The sequence below is a fragment of the Barbatula barbatula genome (genome assembly GCF_947034865.1).
Source record: "Barbatula barbatula genome assembly, chromosome: 19".
Classification (NCBI taxonomy): Eukaryota; Metazoa; Chordata; class Actinopteri; order Cypriniformes; family Nemacheilidae; genus Barbatula; species Barbatula barbatula.
In genome coordinates, this window is record NC_136782.1 from 11,256,425 (window position 1) to 11,273,211 (window position 16,787).

The 16,787-nt window shown below is 41.3% G+C and overlaps 1 protein-coding gene across 3 annotated transcripts in view; it reads right to left on the reverse strand.

Moving 5' to 3' along the window:
• The window catches only part of ncam1b (neural cell adhesion molecule 1b), an 80,381-nt gene that overhangs the window by 62,807 nt on the left and 787 nt on the right, over window positions 1-16,787 (reverse strand). The gene's annotated exons all lie outside the window — the stretch shown is intronic.

Sequence of the window (16,787 nt, forward strand, 5' to 3'; positions counted from 1 at the left end):
GTACTGGCTGAAGCCCAGAGTTCCTCCACACGCTTGGCGTCTTGGACGTCTACGGGTTCGGGTGGACCAAACTTGCGTGACCGCCCTAGCCCCGTGGATAGATCCCCTTTGGCTAGAGCAGGGTGTGCCTCTGGGCTCCACGTCCAGCCGGAAAGTAGTCACGACAGACGCCTCCAACACGGGTTGGGGGGCTCTGTGCGATGGCGAACCGGCCTTCGGCCTCTGGTCGAACCAGGAAAGAAGCCTCCATATCAACTACCTGGAAATGCAGGCAGTATGGTTGGCTCTCCGCTACTTCCTACCGGTGCTAAAAGATCGTCACGTCTTAGTCCGATCAGACAGCATGACGGTGGTATCTTACATAAATCACCAGGGAGGCCTCTCCTCAAGACGCCTTTTTTCCCTAGTTTCTCATACTCTTGGAATGGGCCCAGTCTAATCTGTGCTCACTGAGGGCAACTCATCTTCCAGGCAAACTGAACCGGGGAGCAGATATGCTATCTCGGAGCAACGTTCCTTCAGACGAATGGACGCTCCACCCCATGTCGGTTCAGCAATCTGGCAAATCTTCGGCAAGGCGGAAGTCGACCTTTTCGCCTCAGAAGACAATACTCATTGCCCGACGTACTTCTCGAAGGGCAAGGACGCCTTGGCCCACGCTTGGCCCAACCGGCTCCTCTATGCTTTCCCCCCGATCGCGCTCTTACAGCAGACGATCAGGAGAATCAGGGATCAAGCTCACCGAGTGCTTCTGGTAGCCCCTCTGTGGACGAACCAGCCTTGGGTCGCAGATCTCTCCCAGCTGCTAATAGCAGCCCCGTGGCCCATTCCCCTGAGGCGGGACCTCCTCTCTCAGGCAGGGAACACGATATGGCACCCCCAGCCAGAGCTGTGGGCTCTGCACCTTTGGCCTCTCGACGGGAGCCTACGGACCTCCCAGAGAGCGTACTGAACACCATATCACAAGCTAGAGCTCCGTCTACTAGACGCCTCTACGCCCTCAAATGGTCTGTCTTCGCCTCCTGGTTTACAACACGCGGCGCTGACCCAGTGTCCTGTGACATATCACTGATACTGTCATTCTTACAAGAGTTGTTGGATAACGGCCGTGCCCCTTCCACACTCAAAGTCTATGTGGCGGCTATTTCAGCCTCACATACCCACGTCGGAGGACAAGGAGTGGGCCAGAACGATCTTATCGTTCGTTTCCTGAAGGGCTCTAGGCGGCTACACCCCCCTCGCCCTCTTACAGTTCCCTGTTGGGATCTGCCCACGGTCCTGAGGGCTCTAAGGGGTCCTCCCTTTGAGCCGCTGCTATCTGCAGACCTCCGTCCGTTAACGCTCAAGACCGCTCTGCTTCTCGCTTTAGCATCGGTGAAGCGTGTGAGTGACTTGCAGGCTCTCTCTGTAAGCTCATCCTGTCTGGAATTTGGGCCTAACGACGCCAGAGTCGTTCTCAAACCAAGACATGGCTATGTACCTAAGGTGCTCTCGACTCCGTTCAGAGCGCAGGTCATTTCGCTCTCTGCGCTCCCCTCCTCAGAGCGGGATCCAGAGCTCAGTCTGCTCTGCCCAGTCAGAGCGTTAAGAATATACATCGAGCGCTCCGCCCTATTCAGACGGTCGGAACAGCTCTTTGTGTGCTTCGGCGACCGCACCAAGGGGTCTTCGGTCTCGAAACATAGACTATCGAAGTGGATAGTTGAGGCTATATCACTAGCTTACTCTTCCTTGGGCCTTCAATGCCCCACGGGAGTTAGAGCTACCGTTTTCAGGGTTTCTCTGCTTTTCTCCGTCTCCGAGCCAGCCTCTGAGACTATTTACGTTTTTCGTTCCATCCGTAGCACGGCGTGATTATACTGGTTCCCCATAGCGTCCTGCTACGCAGTACGAGTGAAGTATCGATAGGGAACGTACTCGGTTACTTACGTAACCTCGGTTCCCTGAGATACGGGAACGAGTACTGCGTTCCTTGCCGTGCTACGAGCTGCTGTGTCGTCGCTTCAGTCGAAGTAACCTGAAGACCCTACGGCGATGTGTCTGCTTATATAGCCATAAGCCCCGCCCATTTTGGCGGGTGCCATCGCCATTGGTCCGGCAGCTCCGCTACGATTGGTTTAAAGCTCTGCTTTTTTCCAACCAATCACCGTGCAGTTTTCACTGCGCTTTTGAATTGCTTCAGTCATCGGAGAAAAAGGAGTTTTCCCCATAGCGTCCTGCTACGCAGTACTCGTTCCCGTATCTCAGGGAACCGAGGTTACGTAAGTAACCGAGTACGTTTTCCCTTTGTTTTGCCTCCAGCTAATGTCATGACATAAGCGTGTTGATGGCCGTAAAGGGGTCCATTTAACAGTTATATTATATAGTACTGTATGCAATTTATTATGTTTTATTATGTTTATGTTATGAATGTGCACAAATAATTGTCATTTTCACTTTGTTAATATAAAACATAGACTTTTGCAATAAAACTACATTAAGTTAACCAAATAAACAACACTTCAAAGCCCCACACAACCAATTTGAGTGAATGCATTGAGTTCTGACACTACTTGGTTCTGTACAGTACTGTGTAAACTGAAAAATCCCATTACACACCTGCACATCTCATCTCTCGCCTGGAACTCACTTTGTTTGGCGTAAATGGCCCTTCCAGAAACCTACAGTTTGTCTATTGTCCCACTGAAGAACATTTTTTCACAGTGTGATATGCAGTAACTATGAACAATGGATGTTTCCTCTGCCGTGTTAAGCCACAGAAAGCACGATAGCTGACCGGACTCAAATCAAAGCTTCCGCTCTTGGGCTTCCCAGAAAGTCATTCAGGCTGATGTGGTGTAGGGAGGAAGGACGAGCCCCATCGAGGAACTCGAACGTGACCAGGGAGGGTGTCAGCTGTTGGAAAATTGCTGATCCAAATCCAAAGAGACACCGGATTGACAGTGAGAGGATCCTTTAAACCTCGCTGTCAGTGGACATGTGGAACCCCGTGAGAGCCTCTTTACGGCACAAGATCACGTTTGAGCCAATTTGTTTTACAATGTGCTGTTTAATGGTATTGGAACATATCCTGGGATGTTTTCTTAAACCCCTGAATATAACACAGAGCTGCAAACTCGGAAGAGGTGAAAATGGTGATAGCCATACGACCAGGGGTCACATTTTTTTATGCATTATGGCACACTATGCATCACCAGGTGGCAATAAAGTGTGATGTTTATTGTATTAAGATGTTAGCAATTTGAACCTGCATGGGCAATAAGTATGAGTGTTGCAAAAGGAGAGTAGTGTCGTGGTGTTGCACTCGCTGCATTAGTTAGACTTCAGCTTTTTACCGGAGACTTCTGTTTTGGCTTTTGTTTTTGCTGCATTTGATGAACAGCCACAAGAGACCCCCTACTCTCCGCATACGGACATCATGCGTAAACATTATGTGAAGCGCTAGCCAGACAGGATTTAAACTATGCTGGCTAAAGACCTAAAAGTTTGGTTTAAAGATACGTACCAACGTACCAAGAATGTTTTCTCACCATTCCATTTCTAACACGTATAACTCATACAGAACGCATACAGTGTTCGTCGCTGTCTCACATCTGTCAAAGCAGAAATACATTTGCTGCCCTCTGCATACTTTTTCTGTCATCTCTGGTCGCGGTGATATGTACATTGCATGCATTTATTTCGTCTTTTCGAATGAAATATCTGAAAAAGCAACTACATTTACCCAGCCAGGGTGTATGGCTGGGCAAATGTATATGCTTTTCAGATATTTCTTGAAGAAGTCAGGACACTTTTGATCCGATCGACCAGAACACATCTTAATAACATGCATAAAGAGGGCCTTATTATAAAGACTGCCGCAGCAGGGGGGGCAAAAGAGAGCCACGGGTTGTCAACCCCTGACCTAGGTGAAACTTATATGCAAATTAGACATGTGCTGTGGGCATGATCAGTCGCAATGCGCACATTCTAATTTTGAGCTACAGGAAAAAGAAGTTAAAAATATGGATTTTAGTTGAATTTGAGATTTTTATAAAGAATAAGTACATTGCCCTCGCAATCCCAATGCTCCAAGTTGTAATTAAACATCTTAAATTATCTTTATTTGTCTACATTTAATAAGGAGGTGCACCTTCCTAATTCTATTTTATACGTCCGTTTCTTTCAGCAATGCTTCTCACAGGCGCAAAAATTACGTTTAGAATGCGCTTTTCCTGCCGCATTCGCACCTGATCCTATACCTGTATCTGTGCATCGAATGTTCAAAACATGACACAGAGGACTTACATTTCATCAATAACTAACCAACCCCCCACCCCCACTCTGGGTAAAAACTCTTCGGATCTATAAGATTCACAAGAATAGCATAATTGGACTAAAATGGCAAATTTCACTGAAAAGTGCAGAATTTGCAGGTATGATAAAAATAGATTACAACTGGGTTAAATATTTAATCTCTGAGACACATTTGGTAATGCTTTGGTTTGGAAAAAAAAGGAAATACATGTCATAATAAAATCTGAAAAACTGAGTTGACCTTTGTAGGACTGCCTCTGAAATATTGTCCTTCTGTCTGTTTTTAACCTCAGTAGCAAAACGCCAGACAGAGTTTATTTAATTTCCATAAATTACTTTTTTTCAGGCTCAAAACACTAGTTCACTTGCTTCTCTTTTTCAAGATGACTCAAAATAGTAGAGCATGTGCCCACACGGCATTTAAGGTCTTCGTTCTTCTTGTAAAATATACTGGACATATAGGCAGCAAGAGAAATTTGCCAATTTTATTTGACTGAAAAGTAAACCCTCCTTCCTACAGATCTACAATAATAAATCATGCTAGTATTATGTATTATATAACTAAACAATAGGACTGACTCATACATTTACTCATCACTAAATCGAGTTTGAGCAAAGAAGTCTTAGTGTTGTAAAGACCAGAGGAAGCATTTTACATAAAGAAAAGGAAATCATAACTGCTTATTCTAAACGATATGATTTATATTCTCCAATAATTAAAATGTTATCTATGGCAAATCTCTGATATAAAACAGGGCATAAGAGCCTATTATGTAACACTTCAGAGTACCTACTATTTCACTGTCAACACGAAACTATCCGAGCACAGAAGCAACTGTCAGCAGTATGATCATTATATTGAGGACAATCATGGTATTTTGTCATAACTGTCATACTTATAATTAGGGATGTCACCGAGCCGATCGCAAAGATCTGGATCGGGGGCCGATCAAGGCATTTTCAAAGTGATCGGGATCGGCATACTAATGTCCGATCATTTCCAATCACATCTGCCATCATGCAAGTTTTGTAAACGAGAGCGCGAGCTGTGACATTGGAGAGGAAATGTGAGCGTAACAACCGCTTGCAATGTCTGACCTATTCAGTTTACACCGCCATACTGGCAGGCAGTGACAGCCGGGTGCGAATATGAAATCAATGTCGCCAGATAGTCCATTTATCGACTTATTTCGTGATGTAAAAACTTGACGTCGGTAGTTGTTGGTGATGTAATATATCGCCATTGTGTTTATACATGCATTGTTTACATAAAAACATTTTATCCTGACGAATATAGCCAGTTCGGAAAAGCAATCGACTGTAGTCAAAGCCGTAAACCTCCCACTCCGATAAGAAAAGCCGCATTTGGAGCTCGAAAGTTAATATGACATGTCACATGTATGAATACTAGGGATGGGCACAGTACTCGATCACTCTTGTACTCGAATGCAACAGCGACGATTGATCATAAAAACGATGATCTGAGTTAAAAAAAATACTTTGATTGGTTATAGCAGCCTTTTGGGCGGCACCTTGAGCACAGATTGGTTAGCGTTCATGATCGCGGTCCAAAGTCCAAACCGAAAAACAGATAAAATGGCTTCAAAGTCGCGTAGTGATGTCTGGCTTCACTTCGAAAAAATAGATGAAAAAACAGTTCAGTGCATAATATGCAGCGCCAAGCTGTCTCACAAATCTACTGCGAGTAAGTTCGCGTTATCATCTACTATTTGTACATAAAATGTCTTCCGATACCACCAAAGATGCAACTCAGACGAGCATCGCATCTTTTACCGTCAGACAGAAATGCAGCGCAGCCAGAGGTGAAAAGATACACAACTAATCACCGAAATGATAGCGAAGGATTTGCTGCCTATTCGTTTTAGCCAATATGTTGTTAAATAAAATTTTGGTTTATCAGAAAGTGCTAATGTGATCCAAAGTATTGCTAAAATATTAAATTGTTATCATTGTCTCCATGACGGACGCCCCGCCCCCAAACACGCCCTGCGTAAGGCTCTGCTTACCCTAAACTTCATCAGAACAGCTTGTAAGGTAAATCAACCAATTATAACTGGTTGACTGGAAGTGTCTGCTTTATTGATTTGAAATATTTACACTCCAGTTATTATTTATGTTCCAATTTCAATGTCCAAATATTATATTTAAAGGTATTTGTTCTGTAAAGGGTGTACTTGCAATATTATATCATTACTTAATCAGTGGCATAAGATATTTTTCAAACGACAATATTATCGACTATCACAATTATTTCTGATGCAATTAATCGCAAAAGTTGTTATCCGAGTTGACCGCGCACTTTAATTCAAAAGAATAGACCTGTGCAATGCAAAATGACAACCAGTCACGAAACCGCACTAAAATGTCAGCGAGCTCATAAAAATACACCTACTGCCTGATGTAAGAGACGTCCGTGCTAGAATATTCTCATCCTGTCTCAGTATTCAAGGTTGGTTGGCTGCTTTGATGAGCCAATGCATCTCAATCTGTTGCTATCTGTTGTTTGCCATAACAAATGAAATTAATGTGCAAATTAGATGATGAGACGAGGAAATGAAAACGGTATAAACGGTTGCAAAACCTCGGAGGTTTGAGAACACTTTGGTTTAATGGCAGCCCGTGACACTGGAAGAAGACACTGACCCCGAGTAGGAGTTGATATTAACGTCTCTACTTAATATGCCGTTTGAATCCAAACCCACACGTCAGCATAACAGCAAAGTCTGCTTCCCAAGGCACATTTTTAAATACCAAAGAAAACAAACTTGTGGGCGTCTATTCAAAGAGGTGATGACTTGAGATTCCTCTGTCTGGCTGGAAATAACCCTACAGATGTCGTATGCGCCGGTGCTCTCGAGATGTTCCTCAGATGTGGGAGGAAAATTCACCAAATGTCATTTACAAAATGTCATTTGAACCTGTGAAAACTGTTCAATGTCACCAGGCTTGTTCTATTTCCACGGCTGCTCATTGCCTTTGTCACCTGAGACGTTATTTCGAGATGATTAAGTGGCATGTTTAAAAAGGGAGGAAGGACTGTTATCGAATGGAAACGGGAGGGGGTGAAGGAAAAATATCTGGCAGCCGAGGAATTACTAAACTGTGTATAAACAGTGTCATTTTTATTTCGTTTTGGCAACCCAGAATATTTACGGCTTAGCCTCTTCGTAATACTGTACCGTGAGTGCAGCGCTTAAGCTGGTGAGGAATGAATAAATCCCATTTCTGATGCAGTTCCATATTTCCAAAAAGAAATTAGATCACAATCTTGATGGAAAACGCTAAATCTGGATCCCCCAGTCACCAGAACTTCTATTAATCTGCTTTTCAGACATTTATTCCTTGTGCATTGGGACAAGTGAGGCAGTTTGACCCAGAGCTCAAGTCTCAACCTCAGACAGAACGCCCACAGCAGTCTGTTCACCGACTGCCTGATGCATATTGACACCGAAGACTGGAAGGCACTTCATCGATCTGGCAAGCTCTAATCTGATTGGCCGGGTTTTACGTGACTTTTGTGCGTCACCTGCAGATTGTTTTTAACCAGTCCATCTGGAAACAAAATTTAGTTAGTCACTGCATCCTTGGCCAACTAAAAGGCATCAAATTTAAAATTTAACGCATTTAAGAGCAAAACTAGATAGCCAGAGGAAAATGTAATTGCTCAGTGGTTGCTCTTATATCTCAGGAGATTTGATGCTGTTCTTAGTTGTGTTTCATTTGCAAGTATTGATTTACTTTAGTCTAAGATGTTTCTCCTAAAACTGTAGTAAGAATAGAAATTAATGTAGATTATAAAAAAATGCAATAATCTGGATTAGATTCAATTTGATAAGAAGTAATTGTGTTTATATTTAAAACTTCTGTTTGTAGACTTGGCAAATTTGAGCTCAGTTTGTGACATTGAGAATGCTTCTGAAACTCCAATCAAGACATTTGTAAGATTTCTGGGTCTTTATTTCATGAGAAATATCTGATACACAGAAGATTTGAGTAAATGTTTCCATTTGCTCTCCTTTAATCTCATTGACGTCTAGGAGAAAAGAAATTAATGATCTCATCTGCGATTTTTCTTTCTTATGGGTATCCAAAAGCAGAATGACAATTTCTCTTTACCTTTTTTTATCTTTTTATCAGAAAAATATATTACTTTTACACAGACAAAATTCTGATTTTAATTGAGTTTTTTAACATCGCTCTATTATTGTGGTATCAACCAAAAAACTGCATCAACAAAAAATTGTCCAGTGTGAAGCAGTTCTACTCATGAATAAGATATAGGTTGGACCCAACTTAATGCCAATATTCAAAAGTGCGGTTATGGAAGATCAGATATCCACATCACAAACCATCTTTGTGCTGGTGTAGACTGGTTTATGAGGGTTAGTGCTGGTCTAACACAACCATGCTCTTCAACAGCACAGCTCAGCTGGTAAAGCAGAGGAGCCAGCATAGTACATACTCTTAGGGTGTTTTCACACCTGACTCATTTTGTTCCAGACCATGTGTGTCTTCTCCCTTGGATCGGTTCCTTTATGCATATATGAACATGGCAATCATGCTCAGATCAGCACCAAAAAAACGAAACAGTCCAAGAACGCCTGAACAAGGTGGGCTCAGTTGAAAACAACCTATTACATCACTTGTCCACTGCGGCACTGACCCCCGCCGTCATTTAGAAATTTTATAGAAATAAATCTTATAGTTTAGTTAAAGACCAGACTGCGCATCTGTACGCGGCTGCTGCATTCAGCATAACAATTGTCACAGCAAAGATCAGCAGCAGGAGGAGAGTAAGCTGACTGATAAGATGATGGCGGAGGCTTTTCTGTCAAAGAACATATTAAAATATGTAAGCACTGTCTGTCATCAAGAGCCAGTTAAGTTTAAATTCTCTTTTTTCTTTTTGATCATATTTTAAAAAGCCAGTGCTTTGCCATTTATTTAACATAAAGTATTTCGTTCCTTATTCCCTTTCTTTTATGTTTCTTATTCATTTGGAAACTTTTTTAATGTAAAGGTTTTTAATTTAGTTTCTTATTTATTTTTTGCGCGATGTGTGTCGTGAATTTTTGTTTTGTTAAAGGTAACCTTTCTGACGTTAAGGTTTTTTTATCTTTATTTCTTTTTCTTTATTTTGCATGGTATGTGCAGGGGTTATTCATTTTGTTAAGTATGTGTTTAATATAAGCCCATGAAATTTTCACCTATTTGTAGTTTTGTGTGGTTTTATTAAGAAAGATTAAGCTAAGCAATTACCGTTCCCGAATTGTCACTTATTCAAAACAAAGTAAAATGCATCATACGCACGGCCGCCGCATCTTCAACTACCCAACACCAAACCCCGGAGTCACCGGTACTACCAGTGTTTTTACATGTCAAATTTCATCACCGCCACATCCCTTGTGCACTCTCATGAAAAACCTTTCTTTTTTTAAATGTTTTTTTTAATACCACGTTGTGGTCAAATCTCTATCTTTAGATATTGATCATTTGTTTATTCCTTGGTTCTTCTGAGAACCTGTGATCAATTGGTACAGTAGCACAGAGCGGTTTCTCCTATATCCAGCACATCAGGGATACCTCTCATTAATACAAGCCAGGTTTAATTATGCTAATCCACCCCAGCCCGTCTGCTCGGCTCCTGGGCATCTCAGCGTGCACCAAGCAATACTCTTAAATACTCTTAAACCAGATCCTCTAAAAAAAAGTCAAGAATTAAAAGCACGGCACCATGCTGAGCCTCAGCATAAAGAAGACCTGAGAGAAACCCCAGTACAGTGACAAATGAGTTGGTCGATAAAAGCAGTTATTCAGTTTTATATCTGTTGTAACTTTATTTTCTACTGCTGTAGTTCTGGGAGTAGCAAGGCCCCTAATCTCATTGTGAATGCACAAAATGAAAGCTTTCAGCATCTGCAACCATTGTCGACTTCTAGGGTCGGGTTTAAGCAACAGATGGCCCTGTATTTGTTTCTTAGCCGTGAGCCTTTTGTGAAGAAAACAAGATATGTAAGAAACAATTTGGCTATTCATATCCAATAAACTTTTCGAAACGTTCTCAACTGAACCGACGCCAACTTGGCTCTACAACATACTGTTACTGTATGAATTAAGCGCACAAAGAAGTACAATGCTTGCCACGCCATCAGGAGATCGGTCACATCCTACTTAAATTCGTGCCATTGTAATCCATATCAGATATTAATAACACTCCAGCTGGCAGTTTTGTGTGTTCAATAACCAGGCTCAGTTGTGAATATAATAGCCGCAATGCTTGTGGAATGGATTTAGGTAGAAATCAATTCCCCACAAAATAATTAAGTGGGATCTGCCAAAATACTGATGTTTGATAAGACAAGCTGCTGAAAGAGGTGTGTCACATCTAGTGACAGAGCAACAGATGGTGGAGAAGCACCTCTACCCAGCACGTCGACTGATGCAGCTACAATGCCTTGCAGTCATGCCAAAACTACAACGGCTGATTTGAGTGCAGGGATGAACTCTGGACATCTTAACCACCTTTCCACTATTGGCTTGAACAATCCTGAGCATCACGAGGAACGGTTCCAGTTGCATTTCCACTTGAGAAATCAAAATGTGATTAAAAAGGCTCTCAGGACCAGATTTTTCGGCACAATTAACTAACCTTGTTCAATGCTGTTGGTGGAACAGATGCTGTGACGTGGTGACTTATGATTGGTCACTTGCCAGTTGCCAGGGTAACTCACCTGCTTCTTAGTACTTTGCTAAAACTTGGAAGTAATTGGAATTTAAGAAAATGTGATTTGATTATTCAGGATCATAAATACTGATGTAAAGTGATAGTTCGCCCAACAACAAGAAAAATGTCTGTGGAACACAAAAGAAAATATTTTGAGAAATGTCTCTATGGTGTTGCAACTATATAATGGAAGTCAATGAGGGTCAATGTTGTTTGGTTACCAACATACTTCAAAAGATCTTCTTTTGTGTTCTGCAGAAGATAATCATATTCAAGTTCATACAAGAAGGGTGAATAGATTATCGTTTTCATTTTTAGGTAAACTCCTTGTAATTCTAGGCCTACTTTTGCAGCACAACAATAGAAAAAGGAAAGCCTAACCATACCAACTGGATTTGACCTGTTGGTGGAAATGTACTGATGCATGAGGTTCACAAAGTCTTACCCTGACAATGAAAAACCAATGATCTCCTTCTCACGCCGTCTGCAAAACATTGGGCTTGACTCTTTACTCTGAGTGAGCCTATCAACGCTCTCATTGCAAGAGAATACAGATGATCACAGTGAACACATCAGTGGCTGGAAGCGATGCTTGTATCCGACAATTCCTCGTCTTCTATAGAATAACAAGCTGTACTTCTGCAGAAGCACTCTCATGCTAAATTGCTTGATGCATGTTAAACAGTGTTCGCACGTTGTCTAGCAATTGATCACAATCTTACAATGAAACAACTTTGTCATTACAGATTTTTACATTGTTTGAAGAAAATGTAAACAATGTTTGCATGTGCAATGCTTGTTTCTTACATTGCTATGTACGCAGTTGCTTCATGTCAATATGACTGTCCATGCCATCAGAAAATGCGACAGTTCAATTCGGCGTTGGGTCAAAATGGGATGTGTTGAAAACTAACATATGCTGGTTCGTTTCAAACCAAAATACTAACGTATTGTTCGGTTAAACATAAACCTTTGCTGGCTTAATTTGACCCAGCAGCTGGGTTCGTCCCTTTTTGACCCAACCATGGAAAAATGCTTTGGGTCAAAAAGGACAAACCCAGCTGTTGGGTATATATTAACCCGCAACGATTTATAAATATGCTGGGTTGTAATTACCCATTGTTGGGTTGCAACAACCCAACATACAGTATATTAATTTATTTTTGTTCGAGCAATGGGTTAAAACAACCCAGCATTTTTAATTGAAACAACCCAGCAAATGTTAATTTACAATCCAATGGTTGACCCATCCCTGGGTTGAAAATAACCCAGGGTTATTATGAAGAGTCCTTGAGCTCTGAAAAGGCGCTATATAAATTAAACCTATTAGATCATGTTGTTACATGGCTATTGCTAGGTTTTTCTAGGTTGCTGGGCCGAAATCAAAAGGCTCCATCACATAGACCCCTAGATATGTCACAGGACCCTCATGCAAAAATGCGTAATTTTTTCTCCATTTAATGTTTACCGGCAGAAAGCGTTCCTTATAAAATAAAATTACTAGTTTTATTGAATTATCGCCACTAAACAAATCCCTGTTCTTTGAAACATCTTTCATAGCCTGCTTCTTGTGGCTATAGTACATGGCTGTTTTGTGATGATGGAGCTTATAATGAAAAAAGAGAGACAAAAAAAGAGGCAGTGACCCTGTTCAGTCACCCTGTATTTACAAAGCGCTGGACCGAGAGCAGCCAGGCAGACAGACTAATGCATCCATGTTCTCATCAAGCTGTGGGCCCTGGATGACGCACCCGCTGCAGCCTGACGTAGCAAATTCTCTGCCATCAGACCAGAAGGGACATTCCTGATTGAGTGCCTCATAACACTGCCTTGCTGGTCCACAGTGCCGCCCTGAAATAAACCTCAGTCTTTCCTTACAAATACATTCCCATTGTAATGTTCAGCACCGAAGCCTAGCAACAACACTTCGGTATCAGTACTATATTACTTAAACAGTAATGTTTTTATTATAGTACTATAGTAGGATTAAGGGATCTTTTTCCCAGTGAAGTGTTCATCAGTTGTCTCTTTGTCTCATTAAGGCTCTGTTTCCGGTGTCTCTGATGGTCTGACTGTCTGTGGATATTTTCCTCAAGCTCCACATGGAACATCCGGGCAAAATAAAGACAGCACTGTAGGGGTCGTGATACATCCAGCTTCTGTTGGACGAATAAGTGTGAGGCATCTCAGGCAGGGGAGGTCACCCAGTCATGTTGTACTCTCCATCTGTGTGAATATGTGTGTGCGCGCGTGGCACGTGCTTGTAAATGAAAGAGAGAGAGCGAGACAGAGGGAGTGTGCGTGTGTCAGAGAAAGGAACACGAGAAAGAGAGAGTGTGCGTGAGAGACAGTGAGAGAGCGTGTGTGCACATAATGAGACTCACCAAAAGAATTGCAGGGCACATGAACGGAGACCCATCATCTTTAACCCTTTCATACAAAGTACTGTCCGGTATTAACCCAAAATAACATTTGTATTTTACTCACGTCCATGTTAAATACAAAGGTTTTGCTTTTATCATGGTAGGAATATTTCTTGTATAAGAAAAACTGCTCTTTTATGTACACAGTGAAAGTAAATTACTTGTAAACTTAGTATCACTTGAACGTAAGCAGCTTCACATTTTTTTGTTCCAGGCAGAAAAAACATATATTGAGTAAATTGAGAAATTTACAATTAAACTTTAAAAGACGGCCATAAAAATGAAACGCTGTCGACAATTGAAGCCATTGTTGCCTCAAAACACGCAAAAAAATTCAAGAATTACTAACGTGATATGATGTATATAAGATGTAAACACTTGTCCAAAAGTACTTCAGGTTTCAGTTTGTATTTATTAGTAGTAATCTTTAAATCTCACTAATATAATAAATCTTAAAGATATGTGTTTAACATTTTAAATCGGTCATACATTTTCTGTTGGGTGTATTTTGTTCAAACGTGCAAAAAGTGAAAACGTGACAACATCTTTGTCCAGTGAGAGCCACTGTAGTGCTTCGAAGGGGAGGGGTGGAGGGATCCGTTGATTGCAATTCGCAACCTCGCCACTAAATGCCACAAAATTTCATACACTGGATCTTTAAATTCCACATAAATAGGATCTTTTGAGGCTTTTGACGCAATCTCTTGTTAGCATAATACCTAGCTAGTCAACTAAATAAACTTAACTGTGCCAGACTGGTCACCAATCTGAAACCAAACAGCAGTTCACACACGGCATTCTAAGAGAACTTACACCAAACAAATATAATGCTATGGAAGTTTAGAATAATACATTCCACTTACAATATAGAACCACTGTAATTGCATTTCTAAATCCAAACTTCAATATTTTTTCTGGCCCAGACAGACTGTAAAGATACCAATTGCAAAGAGAACAAGAATATACAGCAGAAGGATTAATGCCGACCCTGCAAGGAAAGAACACATCCTGTGGGAACAGAAAAGAAAGTGAAAAAAATCAAGACTATTAATAAAGAAAAGAACAGTGCCAGACAAATGCAGCCAATAAGAAAACTACAAACAAATGGATTTTACTTCTCTGTGCCATTTATTTGGATTGTCATTCTCACATCTGAATGTATTTTGAGGCGTAACAAACCATTATATCATTATTACACCTTGGTTATGACAGAAAATCCTCTGAAGTATTGCCTGCTTTCAAAAAAATCTATTTTGTAGTAATGCGTTTTAAAATGATAAACTGAACACCTTGACCATCTCTAAGTTACAGGAAAAGTTAAACCAGCATTCTTGAGTGCTTGACAGTAATTATGACCAGTAACCAGGCCACAACACTTTTAACTCAAGTCAATAATGAAGGTGTATCCTTGACAACGGCTTCTTCTCCAATCCGCAAGCACTTCAGCCACCCATTACTTTGAGAATAAAGCATGCAACCACATTGAAACAAAACTCATAAATAATATTCATTATAGATAAACTATTAAGGTAAACCGCAAAGGCCAGTCTCATTAAGCATGTACGTGCCTGTACTCTTCCAGCATTTTGCAGGCCTAAATCTGCCAGCTCCACTCATGATCAAAAGGTGAGACCAAGCAGAAGAGCTACACTATAGATCCCAGAGAGATATTTAGCAAAACAAGATGTCCCGCAGAACACAGGACTCAATCCTGAATGCTCCAACACACACAGGAAAGAACCGGGGCAAACGTTCTGCCATTATGGTCTGACAGGCATATCCCTCGACATTTATTCGTCTACAGTAGGATTCTTCACAAGAAAGCCTTGCTTTACAGAATAAGCGGTCTCACGACATGACTGCTATCATATACTTCAAATCAACTGCGTCAGCATTTCTAGGAAATTACTATGAAAGTTTAAAGAGATCCAGTGGGACACAGCCTGCCAAAAGATAAGAGTGAGAGACCAATCACAGCTAATGGTTTCAATGATTCAAAGTGGACATATGGTAAGGCCTAAACATACTCTGCCACCAAATGGTGCCAAAGTCCTGAACATAAATTGCCTTTAGCCCAAAGAGATTATTTGGTTTATCCATCTTAAGTGACATATGCTTGACTGACTAACCTTTTCAAAGGCATGACACTACAAAAACAGATAATGATACAATACCGGATGCTCAAGAGTTAATAGTAGGAGGCAGTGAAATGGAAAATCCACTTATTTGGATACACTGCAACCCTCATACTGTAGACATTGTACAACGTTCCTGTGAAACGTCAAACACACATGCACAAATCCACTATGAGAAGATTCACAGTCGTATATCCGCACAACAACCATTCTCCCGTCCGAGCATGTGTATGTGCGTGTCCGTGCAAAATTGCACGTGCAGCTTTAATGATCATGGGAAATTGATCTGTCAGGGCAACATCTGTCCTGTTAAAACGTATTTTCTTCAGGCCCCATGTACACAAAAAACGAGACTGGAAGATCAGCCCGTGTTACCGGCTCATTGTTATGATGCGAGTTATCTTATTGTTTTTCGTCTTGCTCGGGCCCTCGGAGTAAGAGCAGGCTATCTCGGGCACAGCTAATTAAAACCCCAAAGAGATTAGAGGGATTACATCACGAAGATGACTCATGCCCACAGCCCGTGGAACTGCATCATGTGACCACAGCGCCCCGCCCATCGTAACTCTCCTATGACAATGATGAGATCCCGGAGCATCTCCAGGAGTAGTCCCTAGCGTTCACCTCGTACAACCAAAACATGGACAAGCAAATATAGCATCTAGTTGATTTTACAATAATATTTACAAATTTAGCCTTTTCTATCATCTCAAATATGTATTATCTCTCATATATAAATAACCAATGTTCTACTACATTAAACATAGTAACTCTAAATTATTTGTACCATTATCTCACTGCAGTAACAATAGTTTAACAATAGTATTTGAAGTAAAACTACATTAATAGCAGTTATAATCTGCAAAAAACAGGGCTCGAGTACTTTTACTATAATAAAACCACCATGGTTATTTTTAGCTCCTCGTGTAACACACTTGCTATATCCAATGCAAACTTGACGTTATTTTATAAAAGAAGACGTTTGGAAGAACATCGATCACCGTCGACACGAGGACAACAGCGTCGGGATTCCGAATAAATGTGTTGCTTATTACATCATAGATGAAAGTAACAGATCGTTCCCGCCCAAAGTCTCTGATTGGATCATTCTCGGCTCGTGCAGCAGGTGGATTGCCAAGAAATACGTCCCACGGCTGTCCCACGTGAATTTATTCAAGCAATGCTTTT